At 43.9% G+C, this 20,722-nt stretch overlaps 1 pseudogene; it reads left to right on the top strand.

Moving 5' to 3' along the window:
* Window positions 1–16,504: 16,504 nt before the first annotated feature.
* LOC134205858 (uncharacterized) lies at window positions 16,505–18,419 on the top strand (annotated as a pseudogene).
* Window positions 18,420–20,722: the final 2,303 nt, after the last annotated feature.

Genomic DNA, 20,722 nt, shown 5'->3' with positions numbered 1-20,722 from the left:
ACTGACCTGGACTGGATCTGACCTGACCGACTGATCTGACCGACTTGGACTGACCTGACCGATCTGGACTGACCTGGACTGGACCTGGACCTGACTGGATCTGGACTGACCTGACCTGACTGACCTGGACTGGACCTGGACTGATCTGACCTGACCTGGACCGACCTGGACTGATCGACTGATCTGACCGACTGGACCGACCTGACCGGATCTGGACTGGATCTGGACTGGATCTGGACTGACTGGACTGATCTGGACTGACCTGGACTGGATCTGACCTGGACTGGACTGACCGACCTGGACTGGATCTGGACTGATCTGACTGATCTGACTGATCTGACTGGATCTGGACTGGACTGGACTGGACTGACCGATCTGGACTGATCTGGACTGGATCTGGACTGATCTGGACTGGACCTGACCGATCTGGACTGGACTGGACTGGATCTGGACTGACCTGGACTGGATCTGACTGGATCTGGACTGACCTGGACTGGATCTGGACTGGATCTGGACTGGATCTGGACTGGATCTGGACTGATCTGGACTGACCTGACCGACCTGGACTGGATCTGGACTGACCTGACTGACCTGGACTGGATCTGGACTGGATCTGGACTGACCTGGACTGGATCTGACCGACCTGGACTGGATCTGGACTGACCTGGACTGGATCTGGACTGGACCTGACTGATCTGACTGGATCTGACTGGATCTGGACTGACCTGGACTGGATCTGGACTGACCGATCTGGACTGGATCTGGACTGGACCTGACCGACCTGACCGATCTGGACTGACCTGGACTGACCTGGACCGATCTGACTGGATCTGGACTGACCTGGACTGACCTGGACTGACCTGGACTGGATCTGGACTGACCTGACTGGATCTGGACTGGATCTGGACTGACTGACTGGACTGACCTGACTGACCGATCTGGACTGGATCTGACTGATCTGGACTGGATCTGGACTGGATCTGGACTGACCTGGACTGGATCTGGACTGACCTTGGACTGACCTGGACCTGGATCTGACTGGATCTGACCGGATCTGGACTGACCTGACTGGATCTGGACTGGATCTGGACTGGATCTGGACCGACCTGGACTGGATCTGGACTGACCTGACTGGATCTGGACTGGACCTGGACTGATCTGGACTGGATCTGGACTGACCTGACTGGACTGACCTGGATCTGGACTGGATCTGGACTGATCTGGACTGGATCTTGGACTGACCTGGACTGACCTGGACTGGATCTGGACTGACCTGACTGGATCTGGACTGACCTGGACTGACCTGACTGATCTGGACTGGATCTGACTGATCTGGACTGACCTGACTGGATCTGGACTGGACCTGGACTGACCTGACCTGGATCTGACCTGACTCGGACTGATCTGACTGGACTGGACTGGATCTGGACTGATCTGACTGGACTTGACTGATCTGGACTGGACCTGGACTGGACTTGGACTGGATCTGGACTGGACTGACCGACTTGGACTGGATCTGGACTGACCTGACTGGATCTGGACTGATCTGGACTGGATCTGGACTGACCTGGACTGATCTGGACTGGATCTGGACTGGACCTGACTGACCTGGACTGGACCTGACTGGATCTGGACTGGATCTGACCGACCTGACTGGATCTGACTGACTGGACTGACTGGATCTGGACTGGATCTGGACTGGATCTGGACTGATCTGGACTGGATCTGGACTGGACTTGACTGGATCGACCTGACTGGATCTGACCTGGATCTGGACTGGATCTGGACTGACCTGGACTGGATCTGACTGACCTGGACTGGATCTGGACTGGACCTGACTGGACTTGGACTGACTGGACTGGATCTGGACTGGACCTGACTGGATCTGGACTGGATCTGGACTGACCTGGACTGGATCTGGACTGGATCTGGACTGGATCTTGGACTGGACTGGATCTGACTGACTGGATCTGGACTGACCTGGACTGACCTGACTGGACCTGGACTGGATCTGGACTGATCTGGACTGACCTGGACTGACCTGACCGATCTGGACTGAACCTGACTGGATCTGGACTGATCTGGACTGGATCTGGACCGATCTGGACTGGATCTGGACTGACCTGGACTGGACCTGACTGGATCTGGACTGACCTGGACTGGATCTGGACTGATCTGGACTGGATCTGGACTGACTGGACTGGATCTGACTGACCTGGACTGGATCTGGACTGATCTGGACTGGATCTTGGACCGATCTGACTGATCTGATCTGACCGATCTGGACTGACTGACCTGGACTGGATCTGACTGGATCTGGACTGACCTGGACTGGATCTGACTGGATCTGGACTGATCTGACCGATCTGGACTGGACCTGGACTTGAATCTGAACCTGAATCGACCGGCCTGGATCTGGACCGACTTGACTGACCTGACCGATCTGACCTGGATCCTGGACTGGATCGATCTTGGACTGGACTTGGACTGACTGGATCTGGACTGACTGGACTGGACCTGGACTGGACTGGACCGACTTGACTGGATCGACTGACCTGACTGGATCTGGACTGACCTGGACTGGATCTGACTGGATCTGACTTGACTTGACTGACCTGGATCTGGACTGGACTTGACTGGACCGACTGACTGGACCTGACTGGACTGATCTGACTGGATCTGGACTGGACTGGACTGACCTGACTGGATCTGGACTGGATCTGACTGACCTGGACTGGACTGGACTGACCTGGACTGACTGACTGGATCTGGACTGGATCTGGACTGGATCTGGACTGGATCTGGACTGACTGGACTGACTGGATCTGGATCTGACTGACCTGGACTGGATCTGGACCTGACTGACTGACCTGGATCTGACTCGACCTGACTGGATCTGGACTGGATCTGACTGACTGGACTGACCTGGACTGACTGACCGATCTGGACTGGATCTGGACTGGATCTGACTGGATCTGGACTGGATCTGGACTGGATCTGGACTGACCTGACTGATCTGGACTGACTGGACTGGACCTGGACTGACCTGGACTGGACCTGACTGACCTGGACTGGATCTGGACTGACCTGACCTGGACTGATCTGGACTGACCTGACTGGATCTGGACTGATCTGGATCGACTTGACCTGGACTGACCTGACTGGACCGACTGGACTGGACTGACTGGATCTGACTGACTCGATCTGGACTGACCGATCTGGACTGACCTGACCGATCTGACCGGATCTGGACTGGATCTGGACTGGACTGGACTGATCTGGACTGACTGGACCGATCGGACTGGATCTGGACTGACCTGACTGGACTGACTGACTGACCTGGACTGACCTGACCGATCTGGACTGGATCTGGACTGACTGACTGACCTGGATCGGATTGACTGACCGATCTGGACTGGACTGGATCTGGACTGGACTGGACTGATCTGACTGGATCTGGACTGGATCTTGACCGATCTGACTTGGACTGACCTGGATCTGACTGGATCCGATCTGACCGATCTGGACTGGATCTGGACTGGATCTGGACTCTGGACTGACCTGACTGGATCTGGACTGACCTGGACTGATCTGGACTGGATCTGGACCGATCTGACTGGACCTGACTGGACCTGACCGACTGGACTGACTTGGACCGATCTGGACTGATCTGGACTGACCTTGACTGGATCGAATTGACTGGACTGACCTTGACTGATCTGGACTGGATCTGGACTGACCTTGACTGGATCTGACTGGATCTGACTGGACTGGATCTTGACCGATCTGGACTGGACTGGACTGGATCGGACTGACCTGACTGGATCTGACTGGATCTGGACTGATCTGACTGGATCTGGACTGGATCTTGACTGACTGACCTGGACTGGATCTGACTGACTTGGACTGACTCTGACTGGATCTGGACTGGATCTTGGACTGGATCTGGACTGACTTGGACTGACCTGACCTGATCTGACTGGACTGGACTGATCTGACCTGACTGGATCTGGACTGATCTGGACTGACCTGGACTGACCTGGACTGATCTGACTGGATCTGGACTGACTGACTGGATCTGGACTGACCTGGACTGACTGGATCTGGACTGACTGATCTGGACTGGACCTGGACTGACCTGACCGACTTGGATCTTGGACTGACCTGGATCCGATCTGGACCGATCTGGACTGACCTGGACTGATCTGGACTGACTCTGGACTGACCTGACTGGATCTGGGATCCGATCTTGACTCTGGATCTGGACTGACCTGGACTGACCTGGACTGGACCTGGACCGATCTGGACTGGATCTGGACTGACCTGGACTGACCGACTGGACTGGATCTGGACTGGATCTGGACCGATCTGACTGATTTGACTGGATCTGGACTGGATCTGACCTGGACTGACCGACTGGATCGACTGGATCTGACCGATCTGGACTGACTTGGATCTGGACTGACTGGACTGACTGACTGGACCTGACTGACTGGATCTGACTGATCGGACTGATCTGGACTGGATCTGGACTGGATCTGGACTGACCTGACTGACCTTGGACTGGATCTGGACTGGATCTGGACTGGACTTGGACTGACCTGACTGGATCTGGACTGACCTGACTGACCTGGACTGACCTGGACTGATCGGACTGACCTGACTGATCTGGACTGGACTGGACTGGATCTGGACTGACCTGGACTGGATCTGGACTGATCTGGACTGGACTGACCTGACTGGATCTGACCGACTGACCGGATCTGGACTGATCTGACTGACCTGACTGGATCTGGACTGGATCTGGACCTGACCTGACTGGACCTGGACTGGATCTGACTGGATCTGGACCGACTGGATCTGACTGACTGACTTGACCGATCTGGACTGACCTGGACTGATCTGGACCTGACTGGACTGATCTGGACTGGATCTGGACTGGATCTGGACTGACCTGACTGAACCTGACTGATCGACCGACTGATCTGACCTGACCTGACTGGACTGACCTGGACTGGATCTGGACTGGATCTGGACTGGATCTGGACTGACCTGGACTGGACCTGGACTGACCTGGACCGATCTGGACTGGATCTGGACTGACCTGACCGATCTGACTGACCTGACCGATCTGGACTGACCTGGACTGGATCTGGACTGGACTCTGACTGACTGGACTGGACTGACTGGATCTGGACTGACTGGACTGACCTGACTGACTGGACCGACTGACCTGACTGACCTGGACTGGATCTTGGACTGGATCTGACTGATCTGGACTGATCTGACTGACTGACTGGATCGATCTGGACTGGATCTGACTGGATCTGGACTGACCTGGACTGACCTGGACTGACCTGGACTGACCTGGACTGGATCTGACCGATCTGACTGGACCTGGACTGGACTGACCTGGACTGACCTGGACTGGATCTGGACTGGATCTGACTGACTGACCTGACTGGATCTGGACTGGACTGACTGACCTGGACTGATCTGGACTGGATCGACCTGGACTGGACTGACTGACCTGACTGGATCTGACTGGATCTGACCTGACTGGATCTGGACTGGATCTGGACTGACCTGGACTGGATCTGACTGACCTGGACTGGATCTGGACTGATCTGGACTGGACCTGGACTGATCTGGACTGGATCTGGACTGGATCTGGACTGATCTGGACTGACCTGACTGGATCTGGACTGGATCTGGACTGGATCTGACTGATCGACTGGACTGACCTGACCTGACTGGATCTGACTGGACTCTGGACTGATCTGACCTGGATCGACCTGACTGGATCTGGACTGACTGGATCTGGACTGACCTGACCGGATCTGACTGACCTGGACTGACTCCACTGATCTGGACTGGATCTGGACTGACCTGGACTGGATCTGGACTGGATCTGGACTGGATCTGGACTGGATCTGACTGGATCTGGACTGGATCTGGACTGACCTGACTGGATCTGACTGATCTGGACTGGATCTGACTGACCTGGACTGGATCTGGACTGACCTGACCGACTGGATCTGGACTGGATCTGGACCGATCTGACTGACCTGGACTGACTGGACTGATCTGGACTGGATCGACTGGATCTGACTGACTTGACCGATCTGGACTGACCTGACTGGACTGGACTGGATCTGGACTGATCTGGACTGACCTGACTGGATCTGACCGATCTGACTGATCTGGACTGGATCTGACTGACTTGGACTGATCTGGACTGACCTGGACTGACCTGGACTGGACCTGACCGATCTGGACTGGACTGACTGGACTGACCTGACTCGACTGACCTGGATCTGGACTGGATCTGGATCTGACTGACCTGGACTGACCTGGACTGATCTGACTGACCTGATCTGACTGGATCTGGACTGATCTGACTGACCTGGACTGGATCTGGACTGGATCTGGACTGGACCTGGACCGATCTGGACCGACTGGATCTGGACTGATCTGACTGGATCTGACTGACCTGGACTGGATCTGGACCGATCTTGACTGACTGGACTGGATCTGACTGGATCTGGACTGATCTGACTGACTGGACTGACTGGACCGACTGGACTGACTGGACCGACCTGGACTGATCGACCTGACCTGGACTGACCTGGATCTGACCGACCTGGACTGGATCTGGACTGACTGGATCTGACTGGACTGACCTGGACTGGATCGGACTGGATCTGGACTGACCTGGACTGACCTGGACCGACCTGGACTGGATCTGGACCGATCTGGACTGACCGACTGACCTGACTGACCTGGACTGACCTGACTGATCTTGACTGGACTCTGGACTGACCTGACTGACCTGACTGGACTTGGACTGGATCTGGACTGACTGGACTGACTGATTGACTGACGACTGGATCGACTGACTGACTGGATCTGGACTGACTGACCTGACTGGACTGACTGACTGACTGACTGGATTGACTGATCGACTGGATCTGACTGACCGATTTGACTGGATCGACTGACCTGACTGGATCTGGACTGACCTGATCGACCTGACTGGATCTGACTGATCTGATGACTGACCGATCTGGACTGGATTGACTGATCTGGACTGATCTTGGACTGGATCTGGACTGATCTGACTGACTGACTGATCTGACCTGGACTGATTTGACTGGATCTGGACTGGATCTGGATTGATTTGGACTGACTGGATCTGGACTGATCTGGACTGGATCTGGACTGGATCTGGACTGACTGGACTGGATCTGACTGATGACTGACTGGATTGACCTGGACTGATTTGACTGACTGGACTGATCTGACTGACTGGATCTGGACTGATCGATTTGGACTGATCTGACTGGACTGACTGACCTGATTGATTTGATTGACTGGACTGGATTTGACTGGATCTGGATGACTGATTTGATTGATTTGACTGGACCTGGATTGACGGATTGGATTTGGATTGATTTGATTGATTGATGGATTGGATTGATTTGATTGATTTGGATTGATTTGACTGATTTGGATTGATTTGGATTTGGATTCGATTTGGATTAGATTTGGATTCGTTTTGGATTGGATTTAGATTGGATTTGGATTGGATTTGGATTGGATTGGTTTTCGATTGGTTTTCGATTGGATTTAGATTGGATTTAGATTGGATTCGGATTGGATTTAGATTGGATTTGGATTGGATTTGGATTGAATTTAATTTCGATTGGATTCGATTTAGATTTGTATTCAATTTGCATTGGATTTGATTTGGATTGAATTTGGATTAACTTTAATTTTCTTATCTAGTTTGTTCTTAAATCTTATTAGTAATGAAGTTTAACACCGTTTAGTTTTGGATTGTATTGGGTAAGATTTGGAATGTTTTTTTGGAAGAAATTGTCATTGTATTTGACAAAGATAAGAAGGCCATTGGCTTCGTAAATTTTATGTTCTCTAATCATCCAACGAAAGTATGAATCACGTTTTATCTTTTGCGACTCTGAGTCATTGTTCTGGTATTAAAACCATGATATTGAGTTTATTTTGGTGTGCAGTTTTCAATGGAGTTAACCGGTTGCTCAAGTGCAACCTTTACCTTCGTCTCATTTAAATAACCCAGTAGAAAAACAAGCATTGCGTCCTATGTTAAAATATTTTTTTTTTGCGGTTTTAATGAGTGAAGAAGGGAAATGTGGGGTTTGAGTAAAATGCCTTCAGCGTGTGTTAATAGATTCACACACATCAGCGTGTCAATCGGCGAGCAGCAAGCTATGAATTTGCCTCTTCTAGTCAGACCCTTGAAAACGCGAGTGCATTTAGGTATGGATTCCGGAAGGCTTATCTTTAAGGTGATTATACAATAAAGCCAGAAATCGGCCATTTTGTAAACCACGTGCTTTTCCAGTATTTTTTTCAAGAGCACGAGATGAAAGAACCATAACTCGTATGGGGCTGAAATAATGGTAGGTCGTTTGCTTAGTTACTATACTATAAAACTATTTCGCCGAATTTGGGCTTTTGGAAATGTATGTAGATAAACGAGTGGTGAATTTGAAATTCACCACGGGCTTCATTGTATAATCATCTTAAGTAGCTTTATTAGCAGTGTTCATCTGTGTGCTCTCATTCGGAACGAATTTTTTGTTAACATTGTGTTCAACTCTTCTTAGAACTAAGTCTGGATTACATATTTCAATATCACAATCATCAATTCATTTGACACCAAACACTACTAATCACATGCTATGATAGAAGCAAAATAAATGAACGAATCGGCACAAGTTGCGCAATCCCAACAAGATAGACACGATACATCTCAATATCCAAGTCATAAATCTTCGTTCGGCTGTCCGTGTTACAAACCGACTTCCCAAACACCTTCATTGCAGCGCCGTTGTCCATTCCGAATTATTCGATGACTGACCACAAGACCCCATTGATGGCCAACCGACCGTGCCGGAAGGATGACGACGACAACGATGAGGCTATTGCAGCGCTACTGCATTACTGGCAGTACTGACACTGACCACCACGCGGTACTTTCCGGCGCTTCCTTCATTGCACACTCGCTGAAAAAAAAATGGCTATAAAAACTCCCTGGCAGAAGGCACAGGTCACGAAGATTACTCGGATGAAATGGCGCCATAAATCATTCATCCTGTGTTCGTTCTGGTGCCTTTCCATGGTCGGTAGATTGGTAGCCTCCCTGACAGGAATGCCAGATTATTTTTAAATTGTGTAGATCGTATAAATAAATTAGTAATAGTAGATGTTTGTCAATGTACTGACTGGACAAAAATAATAAGTAAGAAAAGTGAAAATCAAATATCGGAAAAATAACAAATGTAATATAACATAATAAAATATCTCATTGTTATGATGCATCAATCATATGCTTGCGAAAGTGCCCTTGGGCATGCATTTCTAGTCATTCTTTATAAACATCATCAAAAAACAATTTTGCATTTAAAGAAATATGGCCTTTTATGTGGAACAAAACGTACCAAATATTATTAACACAAACACGTTTGTGTTAACTCTTGGATGGGATGTCTACGGATCCTGTAAGATGAAATCAGGATGAAAAATGATCCTCCTCATGGAGTTTTAGATATCTTATGACCACTCTAATTGCCAACATCAAGGAATGATGAAGGGAAGTCTGTCAGCCAGAATCCAAAAGGAATACGTAAAAATGGACACAGTTACACAAATAGAGATTTCACAAATAAGGTTCTTTTAATGCCAAAATAGACCGAATTGACTTAATCTGAAAAAGTGACTTATGCGCCAAATTTCAACAAACAAACAAATGGACTTTATCCGGATCGATCTCTGCGATTGTGATCACTGAAGCCATCTTTATTTGGCTGTTCAGGAGTAAACAAGATAAGAAATTCCTGACTCAGCATGCATGAAAATGTTTACTGAATGCATGCATAAAAATTTACTTTAATTTGTGCAAAATCAAATGCCAGGTGATTCTATCGCTTCCGCCCTCAATGTGCTACTTAGTATTGTTGGCATCGCTGCCAACTAGTGCAGCCACCAAGAGATAGCTGCAAAAATACTCCCAGGAATCCAGAGTTTCCCCTCACTGCTATCCACCTTACGACGTTTACATGAATTGAATATGAAAAGCGTAGAAAAGATGCAACAAATTCATCCTGGACTCTTTTCTCTTCATCCACAATATTCAACAATCACCAACGAAGACGACGACGACGACTAGCGGAAAATCATCATAATGAAGAGAAGGAACATATTTTCCGCTACACTAACCTCTCTATGGTTGGAATCGTAGTTCGGTGGCGAAAAGATGCTGACTGCTGGCTGACTGAAGTACATTTTTTAAAAACGCCATGAGACACGAAAAAAAAAAGAATCAACGAGAAATCTTCAAGGGTTGATAAAAGAATGTCCGCTGCCGTCTTTTTCCTATACTCGTTGCACCACCAGATTGCACAAAGCGAAACGAGCAGATCTTACGTTGAGTGACGTGAAGTACAGAATGGAAACTCTTGCCAAAAGTGGATGATACAAATCTTTGATAAATGTTCCTCAGACCGTGAATCGAAAGTAAAGGAACCACGACGGGAAGTAGTTTCAGATTATTCGCAAAACATGCTGCTGCACTCCATGGCGATTTATGAGCTTCAATTTTATGACTGTCCCGTGTGCCAAACGGCTGATGCGTATTTGCCGATTGAAAATCAAATTAAAACCAATAAATCTAGTTAGGATTAAGGTAATGAGCGATACACTAATTATACATGGAATTCAACAGATTTCTCAGTATCCTACATTTCGCTTGTAGCTTTCTATAAATGGATGAAGCATCGATCATAAAAAAAGATTTAGCAACAATTCTGCACCAATTACAGGTTCAATCGCAAAGGCGCATATTTAACATGCTTTAATTGGATAATAATTTTCTGATGACCAGCCTACAAAAAAAACATTTTTGATCAAACAACCTAAACCTCAGAATCGAATCAAGTTCGGTTCATTAAAGTTGGATGAACTATTCTTACACATCGATGCACTGGCACACATAAAAAGAAAAACACCCGCTTCCGGTGCGTGTTTGCGGAAAATTAAAAAAGCCACAGTAAACAATCTGAAATTATCAAACGAAAACTATTTAATGAAAGTGCAAACATCAGAGGGAATGCGAGCTGCCCCACCGACACCCTTCGACACGGGATCAAACCGCAACCCGAATTCAACCCGAACGAGAAAACGTGCTCCGAACGCGGCCATCCGATCCGGAGAGTAGTTTCCGGCTCTATTTTATTATAATCACTGGCACTGCCCTCTGGACTATACCATCACTGCATCATCGTAGCAAGTTGAAAAAGTTCCTTCCCTGTTCAACTTTGTTTCACCACGTGCCCCGCTTCATCTTCCTGAACATCAACAGGAAAAACCTCTTGTTCAGTTCAAGTGGCGTTCTCAACAGATGTTTAAAATTCCCAGTTCACCCGACACCGGCTGGAACCCGAAAGTGGTGGATAATTTCGTACAAAATGCAATATTGTTTATTTACTTTCCTCTTTTGTGACCACCGCAGCACTGCATGCCTCTGTTCTGAGGGGGCTTTCAATTATTGCGAAAGCTCAAAGGATGAAAGTGTTGATTTCGAAACTTTTATTTTGGAATTGCAATCTTGAACAAAAAATAATTTGATATTTGTCTTGCCTTGTCTTAGCTCATGCAGAACCAGTTTTGAAAACCACCTGAGTAATTCTCGCTGAGACCGGGCCAATATTTACACGAGGTTCTTGAAAATTCCGAAATTTATGTTCATTCGAAAGCTTTTGGCGAGTATATAAAGGATCCGAGTTAAATTCTTCAGAAAGATAGACCCCTCGATAGTTATACACGAAATCACGTTTTTGGATCCTTCGATTTTTATCAATTCTTGACTCACCAAAACTGTCATAACTCCAACATTTCTCAACCAATCTTAGAGATCACCATATCGTTGGAAAGAGGAAAAGTGTATCCTCAATTTGCAATAATAAAAATTAAAGCAGCCATATTGAATTTGACTGCCATCTTGGATTTCATTTTAAAAACTATTTTTTCGCTATTTTGAATATCAATACATCGATCGTATGTTTTTTCTATCAAAAGTTATGTACGACTTACCAATAACAAAATTCTTGAATTATTCAATACAATAACTTGAATACGGCTCCGTAATGCTCAAAACTTTTGAGCCCTTCAAATAAAATGCTGTCATAGATATGCTTTTAATTTTTTGGAACATATTTGGCTTAGAATTTTTGTATGAAATCAAGGAACTGACGTCGTAGTATCATATTAACCATAAAATTAATGTTCGGTGGTTAGATGGGCCTTCAAAAAATTATTTGGTAAATCGTACATAACTTTGGATAAAAATAACATACACCTGAGGTTTTCGGACACAATGTACAATATAAGCCAAGCTTTTCATCGCTGTATTAATAATTAAAAATCGGTGGTTGACAACCAGGCGGAAAAACAGTTTTTAAAAAGAAATTTAAGATGACGGCCAATTTCAATATGGCTGCCTCTGTTTTTATTATTGAAAATTAAGGATACACTTCCTCTTTCCAACGATATGCTGATCTCTATGATCGGTTGAGAAATGTTGGAGTTATGAAACTTTTGGTGAGTCAAGACTTGACAAGTGGTTCATTAAAATGATTTCGTGTATAACTAACGAGGGGTTCATCTTTCTGAAGAATTTAATTCGGATCCTTTATATACTCGCCGAAAGCTTTCGAATGAATATAAATTTAGGCATTCTCAAGAACCTCGTCCAAATAGTGGCCCGGTCTCAGCGAGAATTACTCACCTTGGAAATGGGGAAGGGTCGTATGACCGAAACCCATTTGGCAGAAAAAAAGCCATTTGGACGAATGTCATTAGGCCGAACCCCATCTGGCCGAAAGGGTCGTTTGGCCGAAAGGGTCGATTGGCCGAATAGTTCGATTGGCCGAAAAGTTCATTTGGCCGAAAAGGTCATTTGGCCGAATAGGTCTTTTGAAAAGTGACACTTTTCACAGTGAGAATTGAAAAATGAGAAGTGAGACTCACTTCGAGCTTCTCATTTTTTACTATGAAAAGTGAGAAATGATAAATGAGAATTGAGACGTCTCTCTTCTTACTCCTAATTTCTCACTTGTCAAATGACTTATTCGGCCAAATGTCTTATGGGCCAGTTCAAATATTACGTAACGCAATGGGGGGTGGGGGGTTGTTCAATTTTTGTTACGATTTGTTACCAAAACATATGAGGGTGGGGGTGTTTCAAAATATTGTTACGCGTAACAAATTACTCACATAGAGTAAAATAAGCTTTCATTTTTTTAAATTATTTGAGTTCTTTAAAATAATATGAACAATACATGAAGTAACAATCGTATTATGCTTCAAATTCTATTATAAAAGAGATTTTTATTGAAAATCTAAATTTATTACGTTACGCTTAGGGGGTGGGGGTAGTTGAGATAATTCTTACAGTTTGTTACGAGGGAGTGGGCAGGGCCGGATTTATGGGGGCATACCTTAAATACACCCGATGCTACACGATGCTGCAGCATACTATAAATACACCCGATGCTTACACGGCCGCGTAAAAAAATCTCATATAAAATGTTTGCAAAATTGCTCCATTTTGCATGATTCGTTGAGATATCATAAAACTTTTTTTACATGGATTTTCAAATTTTGAACTGATAACTTTTTTTACACGGAACGCATCCCCCGTGTAAAAAATAATCGGGTGTATAACACAAATATTGAAACGACCAGGCCCACCGTGCAGGCTTGAAATTGGGAGATAATGAAGATAACTTATTACTTTTCGACCACGACCACGTTCTAATCGACGGCAAATTCTTCTCCGACATCACGAACGTTCGCACTTACCACAGTTCGAATATTAAATCCGTCCACTACCGACCAATTTTTTTAGGACACATTCCGGCGTGACGTTACAACGTTTTGACGTACTTTTAAATGTTTTTTGAAGAAAGCTTGCATAAAACATCAGTAAACATATGCATATTATTACATCTTCTGAATCCTTATAAAATTTCGGATCGCATAAGTAAATCAACTCCGAATTTGTGTAGAAAAATGCCTTGCTGGGATGCAATTTGCTGCGTGACGTTACAACCAGGGATGTTATCGATCATTTAGTAATTTGCGTTCGATCATTTAGTAATAGGGAGGGACGTTCAATATGCGCCCCTAAGCAAATCTTCGAATTCAACTTAATAATGGTCGAAATTATGTACTTCCAATGTGATAACCACTAATTTAACTTACCATCTATAATACAGAATAAAAATTTGAGCTTGAGCTTGAGCTTGATTGACTGCTCGTAGTTGCTACTCCATTATGACCAGATCAGCTGTTCTTGCACAGGGAACCAACAGATGTTTGCTTGGGACTAGCACACATCTTCAATGTACAAGTACTGGTGATCTCATTTGTTAGGTCATACTGGCGCCTGCCACGTCAGAATGCAAGTCAATGTAGGGAACGGGAGGAAATGATGATGCAATCACTCGCCCACTGCAAGCCGAATATACCTCTGCACTTGCCACGAGTTCATGCGGAATTTGTTGGAATTTCTGGGTTAGGTTGGAGAGGCAGAGGTTCGTCTTGGTTAACGAGCTGCCAATGTGATAGATAGGAGAAGGTAACTGATGGAATTTCTAATTGGATGTAGGAAACGAGCTCTATAGTTCATTTCCAATTCTAGCAGATTACTGTTAGAATACTCAAGTTGAAGGTATAGGAATAGTAATGGAAACGGTATGTAAGTCCATTTCCAGTTCTAGCGATTGCTAGAACATGAGAAATAAAGAGAAAGATACAAAGTAGGAGAACGGAACGGACCTGGGATTGAACCCACGACCTCCTGCGTATGAGGCAGAAGCAGTAGCCATATGACTACCAAGCCCGCTTCTATAATACAGAATAAAAATTTGGGCGAAAAACTAATTATATTCCGAGAAAACGATTTTATTTTGAAGCGCTGCATTTTCGTGCAAATTCAAACCATGCGGGTTGAATTGAAACGCGCCAGCCTAAAAATTTAAACAAACAGCAGTGAACTGACCACTGACAGAAGCATCAAGTATCAATTCATGAAAAGTTTTTTTTTTTTTTTGCTAAATTTACGTGTGTTGATGTGTGAAAATAAGATATATTTATTCTTTAACTTACTTGGTGGGCGCATGTAACCTTGTGCATTACGGAGCCAAATCACGATTTTCTGTTCACGGTACATGTATCACGCTTCCAAAAAATTCATGGAGTGAGATCTTAAGGTCTATACATGAGTAAAAAATGATCTATCGAACTGTTTCGAATGTGATATATGCCCTCTGTGATACGTAGAATAAAATGTGTTCACATCATAGTTGTAGAGATCAGTATAATAAAATAAAATAAAATAAAAAATTGAAATAATAATATAGATTTCTAGATTATTTCCACTTATTAGTTGATTGACATGGAAATATTAATGAAAAAACGTAACATGCGTAACAAAAAATCTGTCATTATTATGTTCGAGAATTCATTAGAGTGTCACTCCAAGAGAGAGAGAGAACTTAGAGAAACAAATGTTTTTGAGCGGAGCGAGATATTCGGTTCACATCATAGAGGTAGAAGAAGGTAGCTCAGTTTTGTGACAATAGTAATGAAGAACGGATGTGAAAAGCGTAAAAAAAATAGAAAAAAAAAATAAAGTATTCTTTCTTCTCCTAAATGGTGTTTTAGTGTTCTTGTTAGTGAAGTAAAGAAAAATAAAATCCGACAATGGTCAAATCGGTGCATCTACGCTCCCTAACCATGGCAAGTGTGTTTTCATGAAAAGTGTTTCCGCTCGGGTGCCATTTTATGGTTTTGTTGATTGACGCTTTGTTTTGTGTTTTGATCGTGGTTTCGATGTTGCCCTATTCATGTATGTTCCTTTATTGCCTATATTTTACGGTTTCTGCTTCTATTTTTTTGAGTTGGTTCCGAAGAAAAAAATGTATGAGGTGACAATACAGGGCTGTTAAACATTTTGATTTTTACAATACAGGGCTGTTGGAGAATGATATTTTCAAATGAACTTAATTTCAAATAAACTATTATCAAAATAAATATGTATATTTATTTGCATCGACAAGCAACACAGGGTTGTTGAAGATTTTGTTTTAATTCTGACAACACAGAGCTATTGAAGAAATAAACTAATAGTTTCAAATGTTCAAATGAACTTTGTTATGTGGTAAATTTTGAAGTAATTCAATATTATAAATTTTAAAAAAAACAAGGACATTGTGAATTACGTTTTAACGGTTGAGGTAAATTGTTGAAGTATTGCTGCAACCGCATCATTGTTTTAAGTACTCTGTTTTAATTTGTTCAAATTTTGACTTCAGCAGAAAGAAAATCCAAATTTCTTGTAACGGATCAGTTGTGATGAAATGCAATCCTTTAGCAGTTCGTGTTCGATCACGGTCGAGTGAGGTAGCATCAGTGCAATTCATCGTCCGCGTTTATAAATTTCAAGAGGTGTCCGATTACGCGCCCAGTCATACCGGCAAAAGTGATTAATCAGTAAATCGAAAAGCTAATAACCCCATCGAGCAGTTCACGCGAGTGTAAAATAAATAAATAAAACAGAAAAGTGGTAGACCAATCAGATGAACAATACAAGTTTCCCCCGTGTGGGGGAAACCTCTGGTGGAGGGTCCAGAGAAAAAATTATGGTAATTGAGAGACTAGAGGATGGTAAAAATCTTCATGGAGTGTCGCCAGTGCTAGTGGACAAAACTATTCAGGGCTACTGTGGAACAGTGGCATCAGTAAAAAAGACTAAAGATGGCAAAATTTTTGTCACAGTAAAAAATGAAAGTCAAGCTAAAAACTTGACTAAAATTGAAAAAATTGCCGAGGGAATAACAGTGAAAGTGTACGAGCACAGATCGTTAAACTCGTGCAAAGTAGTAATTTTCTGTCGCGATTTGAAAAATGATACGGACGCTACAATTCTTGAGACCGTTGCCCAACAAGGGATTATAGAAGTGAAGCAAATGACCAAAGGCCCGATCGACAATAAATCTCCCACCGGAATTTTTGTGCTTGTTGTTAAAGGAACCGTCCCACCGAAAGAAGTGAAAATTGGCTACCTAGTGTTACAAACGCGGCCATGGTATTCAAATCCATTACGCTGCTTCAAGTGTCTTAAGTTTGGACATACAAGCAAGGACTGCAAAAGTGACAAAAAGTGTAGTAAGTGTGGTGAAGAATTTCACGAAAAATGTAACAATGCAATGAAATGCGTCAATTGCTTCGGTGAATATGGCGTTTTCTCCAAAGGATCCTGGAGAAAGAAAAAATGATAACGAAAGTGAAAGTGGACAGGAACGTATCATTCTGGGAAGCAAGAAACATAGTCGAAGCTGAGGATAAAACAACATATTCTAATATGTTGAAATCTTCTATCGATGGTGAAGTAAAAAAGCTTATTGAAGAGAACCAAGCATTAGTATCAAAGATCAACGAGTTAAAGGAAGAAAAAAAACATACACAAAAAAAAACTAAAAACTGAGATGAAAAAGCAATTCGAATCAAAGTTAAACCAGTACAAAGAAGAATTAAGAAGTTCCGTTCATGGAAACGAAAAAAAAGTGAATCAAATGGAAAAAAAAAATACCAAGAAATGCAGGAAAAGTGTGATCAACTACTGACTGGATACAAGGAAGAAAAACAAAGAAGAAAGTTAGCGGAAAAGGAGATTGAAAAGCTTCAAGAAAACTTCAGTAAACTTGAAAATCTATTAAAGTTGTATAGACACAAATCTGCCCCTAAACATACAAGGAGTCAGGAAAATACCCTACACTCCCCTCCAAGGAAGAAGAAAGGAGTTAGCAAAATGCAACCATGCGAAGTGGACGACTATGTCAACTCAGAAGCAGAACAATCCGATAATTCTACCAACCAAGATGAAGATATGGGGTCCTGAAGTCGAAATCACATCCAATGAGACCATAAACAACACTAAATACTCAATAGTACACCGTAATCACACCAAAAACAACCTCAAACATAGCACAACCTACACATAACCTGACAAATAGAGAAAATTGTATGGTCTCTTGGAATGTACGGGGACTACGGAGAAGAAGAACTGAATTAAAATTGTTAATGAATACAACCAACCCCCAAGTGGTATGCCTTCAAGAAACAATGTGTAAAAACGATTATCAATCTTGCATAAGTAAGTATAAAACATACCATCGACCAAGACCAGATGGTGCGAGGTCAGCAGGCGGGGTAATAACAGCAGTAAAAGAAGACATCGATAGTGAATCCATTGATATAAACACAAGCTTAGAAGCAGTTGCTGTAAAAGTAGGCGCACCGATCAATGCGAATATACTGAATATATATCTGCCTCCCGGAAAACGGATTCAAAAGAATGAGATCTTGGACCTGCTGTCTTAGATCTCTAAGCCTTTCATATTAGTAGGAGACCTCAATGCACATCATCCACTTTGGGGATCCAGCGAAATCAGTCAGCGAGGCAAAATCATAGAGTCAGTTATTGACGAAGAAAACCTCGTACTTCTCAACAATGGTGAAAATACTTATGTAAACAGCAATACTGGAATGGGATCATGCATCGACATCTGCTGTTGCTCAGACCAATTAGCAGGCTCCCTAGAGCTAACAGTCTCTAATGACTCCCATGGAAGTGACCACATTCCACTAATCTTATCAATGCCATACATGTTACAGGAAAAGACTGCCTCCCCCAGTGGAAAATCGAAGAAGCCGACTGGGAGAAATACAGAAACACTATCGAAATCTCCTACATAGATGACGTAACCGTGCAGATAGAATTGATAACAAGACAGATAAGTAAAGCAGCCGAGCAATCAATTCCAAAAACGAAAGGGATTGTCAGGGAAAAACAGGTACCCTGGTGGAATAATGAAGTAGCTTCTGCTGTGAAAGCGAGAAGAAAGGCCCTCCGAAATTTGCAAAGAAGTAATAGAGTATCCCCAAATCCCAATCATACACAAGACTTCCGGGAATCAAATATCAAAGCACAAGAGATTATCATGAAGGCAAAAAAGAAATCATGGGACGACTTTGTTCAAAAATTTAACGTGCATACACCAGCAAAAGAGTTGTGGAACAACTACAGCAAAATTCAAGGAAAATATAAATCCTCACATATCAGAGAAATCAAACTAAATAACCAACGAGCAACTAACAACCAGAGCATCGTTGATAGCCTGGCCAAACACTTTGGACAAATATCCAGTGACAAAGAATATACACACGCATTTCGGACATTTAAAAACACCATCGAAAAATCTCCGCCAACAATCAACCAGGATGACAGAGCTGAATATAATACGGTATTTTCCAAAAACGAGTTGGAAGAAGCGATGGAAGGACTGAAAGGATCCTCCCCTGGTCCAGACGGAATCCATTATGCCATGATTACTAACCTCCCAATAGAATACAAAAATCTTCTTCTGAAAACCTATAACGGACTATGGGAAAGTTCAATTTATCCAGAAATCTGGACTAAATCAATAGTAGTTCCATATACAAGGGAAAAGGAGAAAGGAACTGTCCAGGGAACTACAGGCCAATATATTTGAATAGCTGCCTCGGAAAGATTTTTGAGAGAATGATCAATAATCGGCTTATGCACATAATTGAAGAACGTAAGCTTATCAATGAACACCAGTTTGCATTCCGAAAAGGAAAATCCACCTCAGATTATCTAGCTCTATTTGACACCACAGTTAGAGAAGCTATGCATAAAAAACTTCTTACACAGGCGATCTTCTTGGACATCAGAAAGGCATACGATACAACCTGGCGTAGGCTGATATTGAACAGGATCAGCGAATGGAAAATTGGTGGAAACCTTACCAAGTACATTCAAAAAATGCTGGAAAAAAGAACTTTCAGAGTTAAAGCAAACGGTACGCTCTCCAAAGAAACTGAAATGGAGAACGGTCTATGCCAAGGATCAGTTATAAGCGTCACTCTATTCCTGATTGCAATTGACACCATATGCTTGGGCCTTCCATCAGGCATCAAAGCTCTTCTTTTCGCTGATGATGTGGTGCTCATTGCCACTGATACCAACCAAAAGAATCTTTTCAAAAAACTCCAATCAGCGCTCAAATGGGTTGAAACATGGGACCAACGCACCGGTTTCAAAATATCAACAGAAAAATGCGCAACAGTAGTGTTCAAGAATTCCAGATCTAGAAAGCAAAAGAGCCAAAGACTAAAAATAAACTGCGAACCTATTCTAGAAAAATCTAGTCACAAATGCCTTGGAGTAACGCTAGATCAACATCTCACCTATAAGACGCATATAGAAGAGTTGAAAGCAACATGTATCCAAAGAATCCAGTTTCTTAGATTCATTGCTTCCAGATCTTGGGGTGGAGATCGTCAAACACTCATCAAAATCTACAAAGCAACTATACTTGAAAAAATGCTATATGCAGCACCGGTAACTTCATCAATCAGCGACGCAATAATTGGAGGACTCGAAAGTGTGCACAACAAAGGACTACGAATCATCACTGGTGCGTTCCATACTAGTCCGATAGTGAGCATACGGGCTGAAACAGGTATCCCCAGCATAAGATTCCTTTTGAACCAGAGACTGGCGATATTTGCAACAAAGGAAAACAACAAT

This window comes from Armigeres subalbatus, chromosome 1 (genome assembly GCF_024139115.2).
Source record: "Armigeres subalbatus isolate Guangzhou_Male chromosome 1, GZ_Asu_2, whole genome shotgun sequence".
NCBI classification, from domain to species: Eukaryota; Metazoa; Arthropoda; class Insecta; order Diptera; family Culicidae; genus Armigeres; species Armigeres subalbatus.
This window is presented reverse-complemented; position numbering and strand designations above follow the sequence as displayed.